Below are 14,400 nucleotides of genomic sequence, written 5' to 3'. Positions count from 1 at the left end.
TGTTTGATATCATTTCTGTGCTCTGAAGACTAAAGCATCTAATCATGCACAAAGCATTCCACCACTGTGTTATGCTAAAAGGACTCCAAAGACTGATAGAGAAAAGTCTCTCATCTGTTGATCATTTCAATCCCATGAATGTTTTTATTTTGAGAAAACACAGCAAAAAAGAATCAAGTTAAATGAACAAGAGAAACTAGCAAGATATCCAAGATGTTTAACATGATGGTGAGATTCCTTCATTCATCTTCTAAACCCGTTTTGTCCCTTTCAGGATCAAGGGGCTGCCAGAGCCAATCCCGGGCACTCGTGGGCAAAGGCAGAGGACATCCTGGACAGGTCGCCAGTCAAACTGTAAAGAGCATTCAAAGAGGAAGTCGTGGTGAAATTTAGTATGCAGATAAAAAGACCAGAGCTAAGTCTAAAGTACTTGTGGGATCTTAAACCCTCAAAGGTTATATGGTAAAAATCGGTTTGTTTTCTCATCTTGAAAAGATGAATCAGTTATGTGCCATGGAGAGTTGTCAAAACCACAGACACATATCCCTTCATTCAAATTGGTAAATTTGCAAACCAAATGAGAAAGGCTAAAAGTGCCCTTAAAAAAGGGAGTTTTCAATTAGGGTATTCAAGGATTTTGCAAATGCTTTTTGATACAGCCTGTTAAAAGATTCAAATGAATCCAATAGAGGAATATGATATTAAGCAAGTAATTGAGCATTGATTTATTTAGGTGACAAATAAAACCATTCTGAGGCTGAGGCAATATTGGCTTTTTCATGCATGTTTCACGTCTGTTGTATTCCATAAGAGTTGGTATTGGGTCTAAAAGAGTTTCTTTAAATTATAAGTATGTTTATATAGCTAATGATAAAACATGTTTTTTTCCTGCTGTGATACTTTTGTGATTTTCAATTGAAAAAATATTGAAAATATTGTTACCATGTTGTTAATAAAAAAGGTGGAGAATTATCAGGATCTAGGGTCCACAGTCCTTAGTGGAACGGTGTAGAAAACTGTGGTGAGACGAGCGCTGTTGTTCGGCTTAGAGACAGTGGCACTGAGGAAAAGACGGGAAGCTGGGCTGGAGATAGCAGAGATGAGATTCTCTTTGGGAGTGACCATGATGGATAGGATCAGGAATGAGGACATCAGAGAAATAGCTCATGTTAGAGGTTTTGGAGATAAAGTCAGAGAGGCCGGACTGAGATGGTTTGGACATGTCCACAGAATATATTGGTAGTAGAAGGATGCTGAGTCTAGAGCTGCCAGACAAGAGGTCTAGAGGAAGACCAAAGAAGAGGTTTATGCATGCAGTGAACAAAGACATGAAGGTAGCTGGTGTTAGAGGATGCAGAAGACACGGTTAGACGGAGGAAGCTGATTCAATGTGGCGACCCTTGAAGGGAAAAACTGAAAGTAAAAGAAGATGTTAGCATGTTGTTAAATGTGTACAATGAAATGTATATTGTTTTGTAATTGTTTAAACAAATATAAAACATAAAAGTAGAAGTGGATGGTGTGTGTTTAATTTCATGTAGCTCATCTTTTTGTTGTAAATTCATATCTGCTTTCTTTAAACTACTGCAGGTTGAATTGCAGAACATGCATATTTCGTCATTTATGTTCTTTTGTTTATAATTACTTTGTGTAAATGACTGTTTACTCCCATGTTTGACACTGCGTGATTGATTACATTAAAAGCCATATCACTTTACCACAGCCCCTCCGATTTAGAACATCTTTCTTCGTTACCAATTATTTCCCCTTCCTGGTCAAGAACATTCTTCTCAAGATTTCTGTTATTATTTCTGTAAAATATTAAACTTTTCCCATTTGCTTTATAATTAATTGTAACGTAACATAAAGTCTAGTCAAACATAAGTCTAGAAAGTTTCCGGTGCTCTCTGCTTTCTCTCTAATTTTCTAATTTTTAAAACGTTTTTTTGGTGAAGGGTTGATGAACTCCAAACTTTTTTGGACTTAGGCTTAAAGCCTTTTCAGCTTGATGGGCAACAGAAATTGACAGATGGTAGTAATTAAGGGGGCTTTCTAAGATTTTGTTGAACGCTTGGTAGTTTTTCATCGTATTATAAGACACACCTGAGTGCTCCAGAGCAGAAAACCACCAGAGGAGGGGCTCACATTTGTTTGGGATTGATTAACCAAATACCACTAATTAACAGCATCTCCCTGGTGCTTACTTGTAACTTAGGTAGAAAACAGTCAGGTTGGACGAATGAGTGCTGCAGGGTTGGACTGTCACACACAAGAAGAGCCTCTAGGATACAGTTTGAATACAGATGAAATCCTTAAAAGACTATGCTTACAAGAACACAATAGATCCTTTTGTATTTTTGTCACAACTGTGAAGGAATGTTTGTGTGCTTGATTCCAGGAACTCTGCTCGGCTCGAGCTACTTCTTAGATGACTGTCTTGTTTTCACATTGTCTCTTTCATGCTGTGCCTTTCATTGTCGTGCCCATTTGTTGAGATAGGCTTTCATATGCTAATAACTAATTACACTGAAGCTAAATACATTTTAACAAGGATGTGAGGGGAAATTGGCCTCATGCATGTGCTCACAGATCCACAGCTGCTCACATGTGACAAAAGACTAGACATAAATGGAATAATGATTCAAGGAAAAACCATATGGATTTGCACCTTTGACTTTGTTGCAGCACAACATTTTAGTTATGAAACCCCATAAGCCCTAATGCAATTTGTTCTAGTTTGAAATACAGAAAACTTTCAATCCTATTTCACAAATAATGCAACATGGTTTCAGAAACAGCTTGTGTTTACTTAAATCTTTAGCTGCGTAACTGATGACTGTTAATGTAAAAGGCTTTTTTTTGGTAAATCCATTACTGATTGGCGCTCTATCATTAGACTAAACTAATCAGCCTTTCAGCAAAACACATTATTTAAAATCACAATTCATTTTTAATTTTGTTAAACCAAAAGTGACAATGTACGGCATTGGCCCAGACTGGGTGTCATAAAAAATAGATGACAAAACAAACAGTAACAGAGGTCAAAGCCAAAAACAACAACAACAAAAACTTTGAAAAATGACGTGACTGTGTCTTCCACTAATAAAATCACTATTGACACTGCTTAAAAGTAGGGACTAAAAAACATGGAAGCTTCCAATGTTTCCAAAATGTTTACTTTACAACTCTTTGATGATATTCAATGATTCTGATTTGAGTCCTGGAAATATGAAATCATTGAATGCAAAAAAATGAAGATGGAGGACGTTAAAGTACTTACAGTGAACAATCCACAGCAACTGAGTGTGGAAAGGAGGTGGAGTTGGGTGTAAACAGGCGCAGAAATGTTTCTGGTTTGATTTGAGGGGAAAGAAAGTCTTCAAAAATGAAAGGAAAGGTTTAGAAGACAGTGGTGAGAGCAGTCATGTTGATGGTTTGAAGACTCTGTTGAAGGGACAGGAGGCAGAGCTGGAGGTAGCAGAGATGACGATGTTGAGGTTTTCTTTGGGAGTGAGGAAGATTGATAGGATCACGAATAAATCTATCAGAGAAACAGCTCATGTTTGATGTTGTGCCAATAAATGCAGGAGAGCAGATGGAAATGATTTGGACATGTTTGTGAATTGATGCGGAGGTTGGAGGCCAAGGAGCCTAAGAGAAATATCAAAACAGTTTGTGGTTGCAGTGAAAGACAAGTAGGTGGTTGCTATGGGCCAGGGTGATGCAAGATACTATTACATGGTGGAAGCTATCTCTAAAGCACGTGTGTCAGACTGGTGGCCCGCGGGCAACATCCGGCCCGGCCAACAATTATATCCGGCCCGCGAGATCATTTTATATGACTTTTTTTAATGGCAATATAAAGCACCAATAATAGAGAGACAGCAGGCTCTTTGCAGCTGCCACGGCAACTATGATTACCGCGGCAGCTGCCGGGCAATTGTCTTGTGCGCAAATTTAACGTGGGGGCGGCGGTGCAGGGGCTCAGTGCTTGGAAAAAAATCTGCGCCTCTATTCGGTTCCTATTCTCTATTAAATCACAGAGTTTACAGCCTGAAACAGTGAAATTCTGTCCCTGCAGCCGCGCCTCCCGTCTCCTGTCATACGCAGCTGGGTGTGTGAGAACGAAAGGGGAGGGGTGGTGTGGGCTCTGGTTGCCAGGTGGAACAGCGCACGCGTAAGGGCACCGTAATAGCGGTGGATTATGGGACTTTTATTGAACGAGCTAGCTTCGATTATTCTCCCGTCAGCTACGTCAGATGAACTTGATCTCTAACTAATTAACTAAAATTAAAGCTAGCCCATAACAATGGTCAAGAGAAAAATTGATTCTGAAAACAGAGCCTTTCAAAACCGATGGCAAAATACGTATATGTTTACTGACATTACCGGTAAACCTGTGTGTCTCATTTGCGGCGGTAATGTGGCTGTATTTAAAGAATATAACCTAAGAAGGCATACTCCCTTGCTGTGGATGAAAGTACTGACACGACTGACACTGCACAGCTGGCCAGCTTCATCCGTGGAGTGGACTCCAATTTGTGCGTTACAGAAGAACTATTGGACATAAAATCAATGCACAGGACAACAAAAGGAAAAGACATATTTGAAAACGTATGTCAAAGTATAACCGACATGAAACGGCCTTGGGGCAAACTGGTCGGGCTTACAACAGATGGGGCACCGTCGGTGTGCGGTGAAAAAAGTGGACTAGTGGGAAGGATGCGCCAAAAGATGCGGGAGGAGAACTGTCCTGGGGAATTGACAGCATATCATTGTATCATACACCAAGAAGCACTGTGCGGTAAAGTCCTAAAAATGGATCATGTGATGGACACTGCAACGCAAACTGTAAACTTCATCAGAGCCCAACATTTGAATTCAATTTCAGTCGTTTCTGCGTGAAATAGATTCCAAGTTTGGCGACATGCCTTATCACACGGAGGTGCGGTGGCTAAGTCGGGGGAAAGTTCTCAAACGACCTTTTGAGCTGTGCGAGGAAATCTGTCAGTTCATGGACAATAAAGGAAAAGACTCCACAGTTCTGCGGGACGAAAAGTGGAAATGTGAGTTGGCGTTACTGGCTGATATAACTGCTCATCTCAGCGCCTTAAACCTTCAGCTGCAGGGACGGGAGCGCATGATCACTGACATGTATGACGCAGTTAAGGCATTTCAAGTGAAGCTGCGCTTATGGGAGACACAAATGCTTGCCTCACTTTCCCTGTTGCCAAGTAATCTTGAAGCAGCTTAGCGCTACTACGGTGTTCCCAAATGACCACTTTACTGATAAATTGACCGCACTTCGCACTGAGTTTGTCCGGCGCTTTGGTGACTTTGAAGCACAGAAAAGTAATTTCGATTTGCTTCGGAACCCGTTCACTGTCGACGTGGAAACTGCACCTATAGAGATGCAGAAGGAGCTGATAGAGCTGCAATGTAACGCGAAAGGCAAAGTACGACACTGTGGGGCCCGCACAGTTCATTCACTTCATTCCTGAGGCAATGACCGAGTTTGGCAGCACATATATGTGTGAGCAGCTTTTCTCTGTGATGAAAATGAACAAAACGTCACACAGGAGTCGTCTCACAGATGAACACCTGAAGTCCATCCTGAGAATCTCCACAGCACAGAACCTAAGCCCAAACATAAATGAACTTGTTGCCAAGAAAAAGATGCCAAGCATCAACCTCTAACAAACTGGCATAAGTGCAAAAAAATGGAATGTTTTGATTTGTTAAGATTTTAACTTTTACTTAAAAGAACCATTTTTATTTTCAGATTTCTCTCCAGCATGTTCAAATGTTCAGCTTTAATGACAGGAGATAGGCTATTTGAATGGAGAGCAAGATATTTTAAGTTTAATTATTTTTGGAATGATAGGCCTCTATTGTATACTGTCTGTTTGGATTCATGTTCACATTCAAAAAAAGTTTTGTTTTAGTTGGTTCAATAAATGTTTATCCTGTTCGGCCCACAACCTATGTGTGTTTTGAGTTTTTGGCCCCCTGTGCATTTGAGTTTGACACCCCTGCTCTAAAGGGACTAAAGGCAGAGAAGAAGAACAGTAGGAAATTAGGAACTGCTTTGGTCGACAGCTTCCTGTTTCTGTTCATAATGAAGGGAATTGGAAAAGAAGACACTTTGAACTTTGTTTTGCTAGAGGGCCAATACATGCAGAAGATGGACTGAAGTTCAACACATCCAGCTGTTTTTCAATGATGCACATCAGGCAAAGGACCAGGACGTGAACCTGAAAAGGGAGGAGATGACCCAGAAAGCTGTCTTTAATCAGGCATTATTCTATGGGCTGTGCAACCTCATGCAGACTCCCATCACGCCTTTGCTCTAACCTAGTTTAATTTGATTTTTTCAGTACTTTTTTAGTTAATAGATCTTGCACATTATAAACTGTCCAGATATTGATAAGATCACACTCTAAAAAGAAAAAAAGTTGATCCAACTTCATTGAATCACTTCAATTGGTAACATGTAATTGAATTTAGTTTATTCAACTTAATTTTTTATGTCTATCCAAATCAATTTAATATGTTGATCTAACTTAAACTTTTCTTTTATTTATACAACTTAAATTGATTTTTCTAATGTTTCAACCACTGGGCCTTGTAATTTACATGTCAAAGATATGAATGACCCAGCAATGTCTCACATTACAAGGCAGTAGTTCTTGTGTCCTGAACTCTGTCTATAATAATGAGACATGTGTTGAGACGGTGTTTTTCCTCAAAAGGGGGCAGGTCATCATCCTCTCCCAAGCTCTAACTCATGGTGCAGAAAGAAATAAACATAACAGTTTAAATTACTAGTTAAAACAGAGTAAAACAGCTAGACAACAAAACACATGGACAAAAACTCACACTCAAACCCCAATCTGCCCAGATAGCCAAAGAAAATGGTATCCCACAATTCCTTGAGCTGCCTTAGGTTATGACGTCATGACGCATTGACAGCTTCACACCAAAGTTACACCAACTTAATTGAATTACGTAGATTGAAAGTAAAATAACTATGTCAGACAACTACGTGTTATTCTTAAGTTGAAAAATGATTTCTTTTCACCAAACTAAATAATTAAGTTAGTTCAATGTAAAAAAGTTTATCTTTCCAACTACAGCCCAAATACTCTTTTTAGAGTGCATGAACATTCTAATCACTGTTGATTTACATAATCAATTCCTATGAGGATAAGTCACTTAATTGAAGAATTCCATCCGTCTTTATCCTTTAGGAGGGAGCCGGTTTAGCTCGTGCTGGTTTGCGGCGCCTTCCGTCCGTGAAACCAGTGTTCGACTCCGGGCTGCTCCCTGTTCCCTTCTCTACTTCTGTGCCGGTCCCAAGCCCGGTTGCTTTGAGAGGGTTGCATCAGGAAGGGCATCCGGCGTAAAACATTGCCAAGTTTACCGTGCGACTCGTTCACTGTGGCGACCCCTGATGGGAAAAGCCGAAAGGGAAACAACTTTATCCTTTAGGAGTTAACAGATACTCCGGAGTGTTTAAATTACATGATCAATTTTAAAAGGCATATTCTGACATATAAACAATGTGCTAGTGATCCATTTCAACTGTTTTCTTAAGTGTTGGCTTTCTACTTTTTACCATAAGTGTTTTTGCTGGTTATGTTTCTGTTTTGTCCTCCAAAACTTTTGTTATATCATATACATGTTTCTTTTCCAAGTATTTACTTGTACGCTGTGGACCTGATGCATATTTGTTTTAGGAAGTAACTGACTGCCAACAGAGCTTTCAAGCAATCAGTGTGGCATCACCCGTTATCCCATTAAGTAAGAAATTCTTCACATCAACCAATCAATACATTTGAAGTTGCTGGTTGCTGGCTCGAATCCAAGGTAGAGTGTGTGGGACGAGCAAGGCAGGAATGGTATTTGTGAGAAGTTTTAAGATCTGAAATATTTACGAGATTAGAGACATTTCATGTTTTTACAGTAAACAGTGTGAAGGTGTGAGATGAGGCGATGCAGCTATTACACAAAACGACTTCATGGTGGAGATTGTGTGTCAGCCTTGTGGTGTGGATGAGACCGCAGCAGTTGATCACAGTCCTGTGCCCATTGTCACAAATGCTTAGGAGAACTAATAAAGGTAAAAGAAAAAAGGTAAATACAGTAACAATGTTTACTCTTGTATGCAAGTTAAAGAGATTTTTTAGGCCATTTTTTGTCACGCTATTTACAGCTTTACTGTCTGGTGCAGTTGTACTGTAATAGATATGGTCTTAACATGGCAAATATGCTTTTATTTGCACTGTTCTCACAGGGTACATTTTTTAATTGATATTAGAGGGCCTATACCACGCTAATCTTAAGCCTTTTAGAGTAAACCCTTTCCATATATACGATAAACCTTTAGCACAGACAAGACACATTTTTTTTTATAAAATATGAGTTATTTTCACAGCTCATTTTCCAACCCAGAAGTAAAACGACTCGATCTCTGAGGCACCAGCTTTAGCTTCTTGTGGAAGCCGCACATTTCATGCAGTGAATCTAGAGTCTGCCACAGAAGTGTGTCCGCGTCTCGCCCACGAAAACAAACAACATCCAAACTTTTGGAAAGATGGATGTAAATAATGTGAGTTTTTGCCGATCACCGCCAGCTCCACTGACAAAGTTGGTGTGTGTCTTAGCATGGAGGCGGTGCTGGCAGTGCAGACTCATACTGGAAGGGGCTGTTCCTCACTGGTCTACGTTAGCTTGTGAGAACCTACTTGTTTTCGTGGGCTGGTGCTCAGAGTGCAGGTTTTATAGAGGAATACCTCAGAAATGAGTGAAATGTGTTCTTTATTGCTATATTAAGAGATACCTATACAACATAAGAATAAGAGAGAAAACTGTTTGAGGTTGTGAAACACAATATAATCATGACAAATGCTTGGTCCATAGAGGGGCTTCCACTCCATCTTCTGGTCGTGGTGATGCTGTGGAAGTGGAGGGACTCTTGGGTTACCAGAAGAAATCCTGTGGGAGAAATAACCTCACTCATGAGCTCACCCAGATGAGGTGGCTCCCTGGAGGCCAGACAGTGACCGGCTACAGGATGGAGAGCCAGCACTGGTCCTGATATTTTTCTTATTATTTTGATCGAGGCAAATATAAAATGGTCCCCTAATTCTATCCTTTTTTTTTTTACCCTCTTTGGTTAATGCGGGACAGCAAGCCTTCACACTTGGTCAGAGCGAGAACACAAATGGAGAGAACACATTTGGGACTTTAACTTTATGTTTAACTTTAAATACGTGTGGCCAACAACAAAATTCAACCTTGGACGTACTTAATATGCTTGCAGGGAATCCAGTTGTGTGCCATCTTCTCTTCTCCTGCACCTTATGGACACTGGACAGGCAGATGTCCCCGTCTTTACTATAGTTTGATTGACAGCAATTTAAAGGGAGAAATACCCAGAAATGCAAAATGGAATGATTTTATTGTTAAATTTGTTCTCTTTCATAAGACAAATGCCACAAATACATGTCAAAAACTCAAAAATCATTATTTTTATTGGAGGAGGACTTTAACAAATTAACCCCAAAGGGCCTCTGGCGTTTTTGTGATGATGAATGGCTCTCTGACTTGCGCCCTTTAACTGATGACTTGTATCCTTTTGAACACATGTCAAACCCCCTTTACCCTGTTTCAGCTAGGATTGGTTCTAAGCTCTCAACACACTGCAGAATAAAACTGACATAAAACTGGAAGGATGGACATAACTACACAAGCACATTTGATAAGCAGTGGAGTTACCTGTCAGGATTAATCATGGTCATGTCTCAGATGACCACCTGCTCCACAGTTGGTCCTGCTTCTCATTTCTTCCTGTTTTTTCCCCAAGTGTGTCACATTCTTTCTGGTACAAAGGATGAATAATAAGAATTTGAAGGTATATGGATGACCAGAGGCAGAATATTTTGTCAGCAGCCATTATATTGGAAGTTTTCTGCTGTAAATGACGCATCCTGGAGGAATATCATCAAAATAGGAGAAGAAAGGACAGCTCATGTCTGGAGGGCAGATATTCCTTTTTGTTTATCAGCTGGATATCCTTGAAATGATGACTCAGTTTGTTATTCCGATAATTCTGTTTCTATAAATATCTGCTTATCTCACATCCTGGTTAATCAGCTCTGAGGGAGAGTAATTTGGTTATTAAGATTTTCATACCTCAAATGGACTTGCTATCTGAGCCAGTGGTTCACCACAAAGCTCTTTCTGTCTCTGCTGCTGTGAACTTCCTTGTTTTAGGGTGCAGTGCATTGGACAAACTATGTAGCGTCAAGATCTGCTCGACCTCCATATTTTCATTTCCTGTTTCCTTTTGTAACCTAAATTTCCCTTATATATTATCAAAATAAACCAGACGGGAACTTGATGATGAAATAAACAAGAAGAATAGCCTGTCATCTTGCTGGATGAGCTGGATGAGCTGGATGACTGTTGGGTCATGACCTCCTTTATCTCTGCAGTCATGAAGGGGGTGGGGCAGATTGCCTGTAATAGATAGTTTGTTCAATGACCTCCTGCTCTTCACTCACGCATGTCCACTGTTCCTGATCAATGATGGGTATGGGCTTGTGAATTACTTTATTGATCCCACTGGCATCTCAGGCTCGGACACTTCTTTCTAAGCAGATGGCTCATAGTACCCGCAAACACAGAATGGACCAAAACTCAAGCAGCTTTCGAGAAAAAAAATTGGGACTTTATTCTTTATGTAAGTCCAGCATCAATGTTCAATTTATTTCTACTGTTGTAGTCAAGATTCATATTTCTGGCTGTCTCTTTGGCAAGCCCAAAACAAGAGCATAACATTAGTTGATTGTTTCTCCCTCAGAAAACGTGTGCAGATGTCACATTTAAAATTGCCTGGCAGGTTTATTTAAAATCTGTGTTTCCTACAACACAGCTGCAGGAGTAGTCTCAGTCACACCCTTAACAATCAGTATCCTCCTCAGTAGCCTACTGGTAACTAAAAACAGGTGATATTCATTAAACTGAAAGCAAACCAAATTAACTGAACTACATAAAAGTGTGGACTAAAAAAACACCACGAGCACACAAATGGTTGTATGAGTTTCAACTGATAAGAATATTTGCATTTATAATACAATCTAAATAAAGCATTAAACATTGTGGACTGGATAATAGAATAAGTTGTGCTTTGCTTGGGGGTTTACCACCATTTTGCTGTGGGTGTGATAGTGTATGCTGCTATTACATTACTTATCAAAAACAACCATAAACACCACATGCTTATTTGTTTTGGTAGAGAAATCACTGTGGCTGAAAAAAGGTCAAGATGACCCAGACATGTTTTTCCCTCCTGAGATTTACAGGTGTTTTTCTCCCTACAGACACAGCTTTTGTTTTCAGTGTACAAGTAAATACAAATAAAAAGCTATTTAAATGCAGGACTCAGAACCAGATATCTTCAAATACCCTCATTTAAGGCAGTTCTTTAATATGATTAGAACTCTATAACAGAAAAAACAAAAAAGTATGCATGGATAAATAGGTTAACTTTATTGCTGTTATGGGCTGTTGTTGACAAAGCACCTCAATGTTGGAAAAAGGCTACTGTTGAAATGGGTCAGCGTGTTGAATTTATTGACATTTTTGGTGAACATTACTTGCCTAAATTAGGCTCCATTTAAGCTTAAGGCCTCAATGGCTGCTGTCCTGCTTCTTTCTGAGCGTCTAGATCTCTTCATTGATCTTGTCCAAAAGAATATTACTGTGCTGTAGATCAATACAGACTATGAGTTTCTCCTTTTTTTAAATTTTTGGATGCTGGTGTGCCACAGGATTTTTGTCAAGGTTAAAGTGTGCCGTGGCTCAAAAAAGGTTGAAAACACTGCTCTAGAATACATTTTACTGCCTTTTGTCCAGTTGTGCCACCTGTAAAGCCAACTTATTTCTCAGCTTTTTCCCCTGTTCAGTGTCAGTTAGTTTTTGTTTTCATGTAGGAACTGCCTTTCTCATCAAAAGATATATATTAAATGTCTAAACCATATCTGAGTTTCTTCTGACTTGACAGTTTTTTGTTTGGTAGACTTGGAATTGTGACTTTTAACCACTGACTGTAAATAAAAACTGGACTGAGTGACCTCTCCCCACTTGCCTTACAAACAGGAAGTACTCGCTGGTTCCCAGAAGCCAAAATCCCGTAGACTTCGATAAAGAAAGAAACAGCTATTACTCAGTCATTCTATTTGTCAGAATAGCCGTTCTTACTGTGCTACCTTTTTTCTAAAATGTTCTGTTTTTTATTTATCAGTCTTTAGTGTAAGTTATAAACTGACCAATCAGATGCCTCAATAAACCTCAATAAAAGTAGGTTGTTACATGTTGAACGTTTGAAATGGTCAGATTCTCCACAGCTTGTTTTCAGTGGTAGGGGTATGGACTTTGACTGTGGAGTGGTTGCCATCGAAACATTGACTCAGCCCGATTCAGAACAATCACTGCTTACTGACATCGTCTGGCGCCAACATGGCAGCATGTACAATAAAACATATACAGTCAATGGTTTTAACCTGAAATCATCTTGCCTTGTGAAAGTTTTCTGTTCTAAACATTATTTTAAAAATTGGGTAACTCTCGTGTACCCCTTTGGTTTTACCTTGCTGCTGAAGACTGGGGCTCTAAATTGATATTTTTATTTTTTTATTTGGATTTATTAGTTTCAAGTAATAATTGTAGTCAATACAATAAAAATTCATATAGATTTATCAAACTCATAGCAGTAATGAAATGCATAGATCCAAAAAACAAAGACACAGTTAAATCACATTTGCTTGATTAAATATAGTGATCCTTAACTAAAGTCAAGTAGAGCTTGTTTCATTGCTTAAAAAGAGTGTGAAGAAGAGAATTTATATAATCCCACCCCTACTAAATTATTTCGTTTTATAGTTTTACGTAGTTTTCGTAATCCGGTTCTGATCAGATAGATTATTTTCAAGTAACAAAATCAAGTGATGATTGATTATCTTCAGAAAACATTCATTCATGATTTCAGTAAACAGCAAAATGATTCACACACCATGCAACAGATATGTAATACGCATTGATGATAATCAGAATACAATTTCATATTAATCCAGATATCAATGCTAAACAGTGCAGATCAAGTTGATTATCCTCAGAAATAATTCTTACATCTTTTCAGTAAACATTAATGATTCACACTTTAGGTAACCGTTATGTAATAATCATTGTGACAGAATAGTAGAAGCGGCTGTGCTGAAGTGAGCAGTCTGGGTCCTGGTTTGTTTAAAGTCAACAGTTTTATTCTTCACAATCCAACGTGTTTTCAATTACAACTCCTCATACACACTGAGCAAACACTTCGGCTTATATAGCCTCACCCCAATTGGTCCAAACCATTACCGAAGGGATGCGGGGTTAACAGCAAAACACCCCTTTCAAAATGGTTTCAGCTGAACATTCAAAATGGCTGCCAAGCAGCTTAACAAGTATTTGTCCAAATATGCCCTGGTGAGGAAGCAAGTGAGCAGAAAAACAGGTAAACAATCAAGTGGACACAAGTTGACGGACACAAGTAACAAATGCCACTTTGTTACAATCATTGATAATCATTAGAACACATTATCACATTAAACCAGTAATTATTGCTATACATTGCAGATCAAGTAAAAGAAATCAATTTCTTATTGATTGTAATTTAAACATTTTAGTACAGTAATCATTGTTGAACATTACACAGTGTCATACTCATTGGTTGTAATTAAAAGAGCTTTGATTGTTTCACCACAATAAAAATTACACATGTATTTGGAATTATTCAAACACCTGTTGATCCTCATAATGTGAAATCCGAGTTTCTTTATACATTTTATTGAATATTTGGATATTTGAACATTGTTTGAGCTCATTACTTAACCTGTTCCAAAGTTTAGTGACACACATCAATTTGATCTAGAAGTTTTCTTGAAATCCCCTCAGTTTGTGTCTTCCTTCATTTTTTAAGAACTGTTTTGGATATTGCATGGTGGCAATTTGTGATACAGTTTTAAAGTCTGGATTAATAAAATAAAGTGTTTGTATGATAAAGAAAGCCGGCTTTATGTACACTTCTGATGGCTCATTTTTAGCGTAAGAAAAGAGGATGCAGTGAGCCCTTATGATTATTCCCCCAAATTTCTATACAATAGATGAAATATGGTAGTCTTAAGAAGCAGTACAATCTACTGTTGTATTCTAATATGTATTTAGATTTATTTATGATTGAAAGACGTTTTGAAACTTTAGTTTGTATGCATCTGATGTGTGCCTTCCAACTTAGTTTGTCATCAATAGCAACCCTTAAGAATTTGATTTCTGTAACACTTTCAATTGAGACAT

The 14,400-nt window shown here is 38.7% G+C and overlaps 1 pseudogene; it reads left to right on the top strand.

The window, feature by feature from the left end:
- The first annotated feature begins 213 nt into the window (after positions 1-213).
- LOC101171798 (general transcription factor II-I repeat domain-containing protein 2A-like) lies at positions 214-5,697 on the top strand (annotated as a pseudogene).
- Positions 5,698-14,400: the final 8,703 nt, after the last annotated feature.

This window comes from Oryzias latipes, chromosome 7, assembly GCF_053564925.1.
Source record: "Oryzias latipes strain Hd-rR chromosome 7, Olatipes_Hd-rR_3.1".
In the NCBI taxonomy this organism is placed as follows: Eukaryota; Metazoa; Chordata; class Actinopteri; order Beloniformes; family Adrianichthyidae; genus Oryzias; species Oryzias latipes.
Note: the sequence above shows the minus strand (reverse complement) of the source record. Positions and strands in the feature narration are given on the sequence as shown.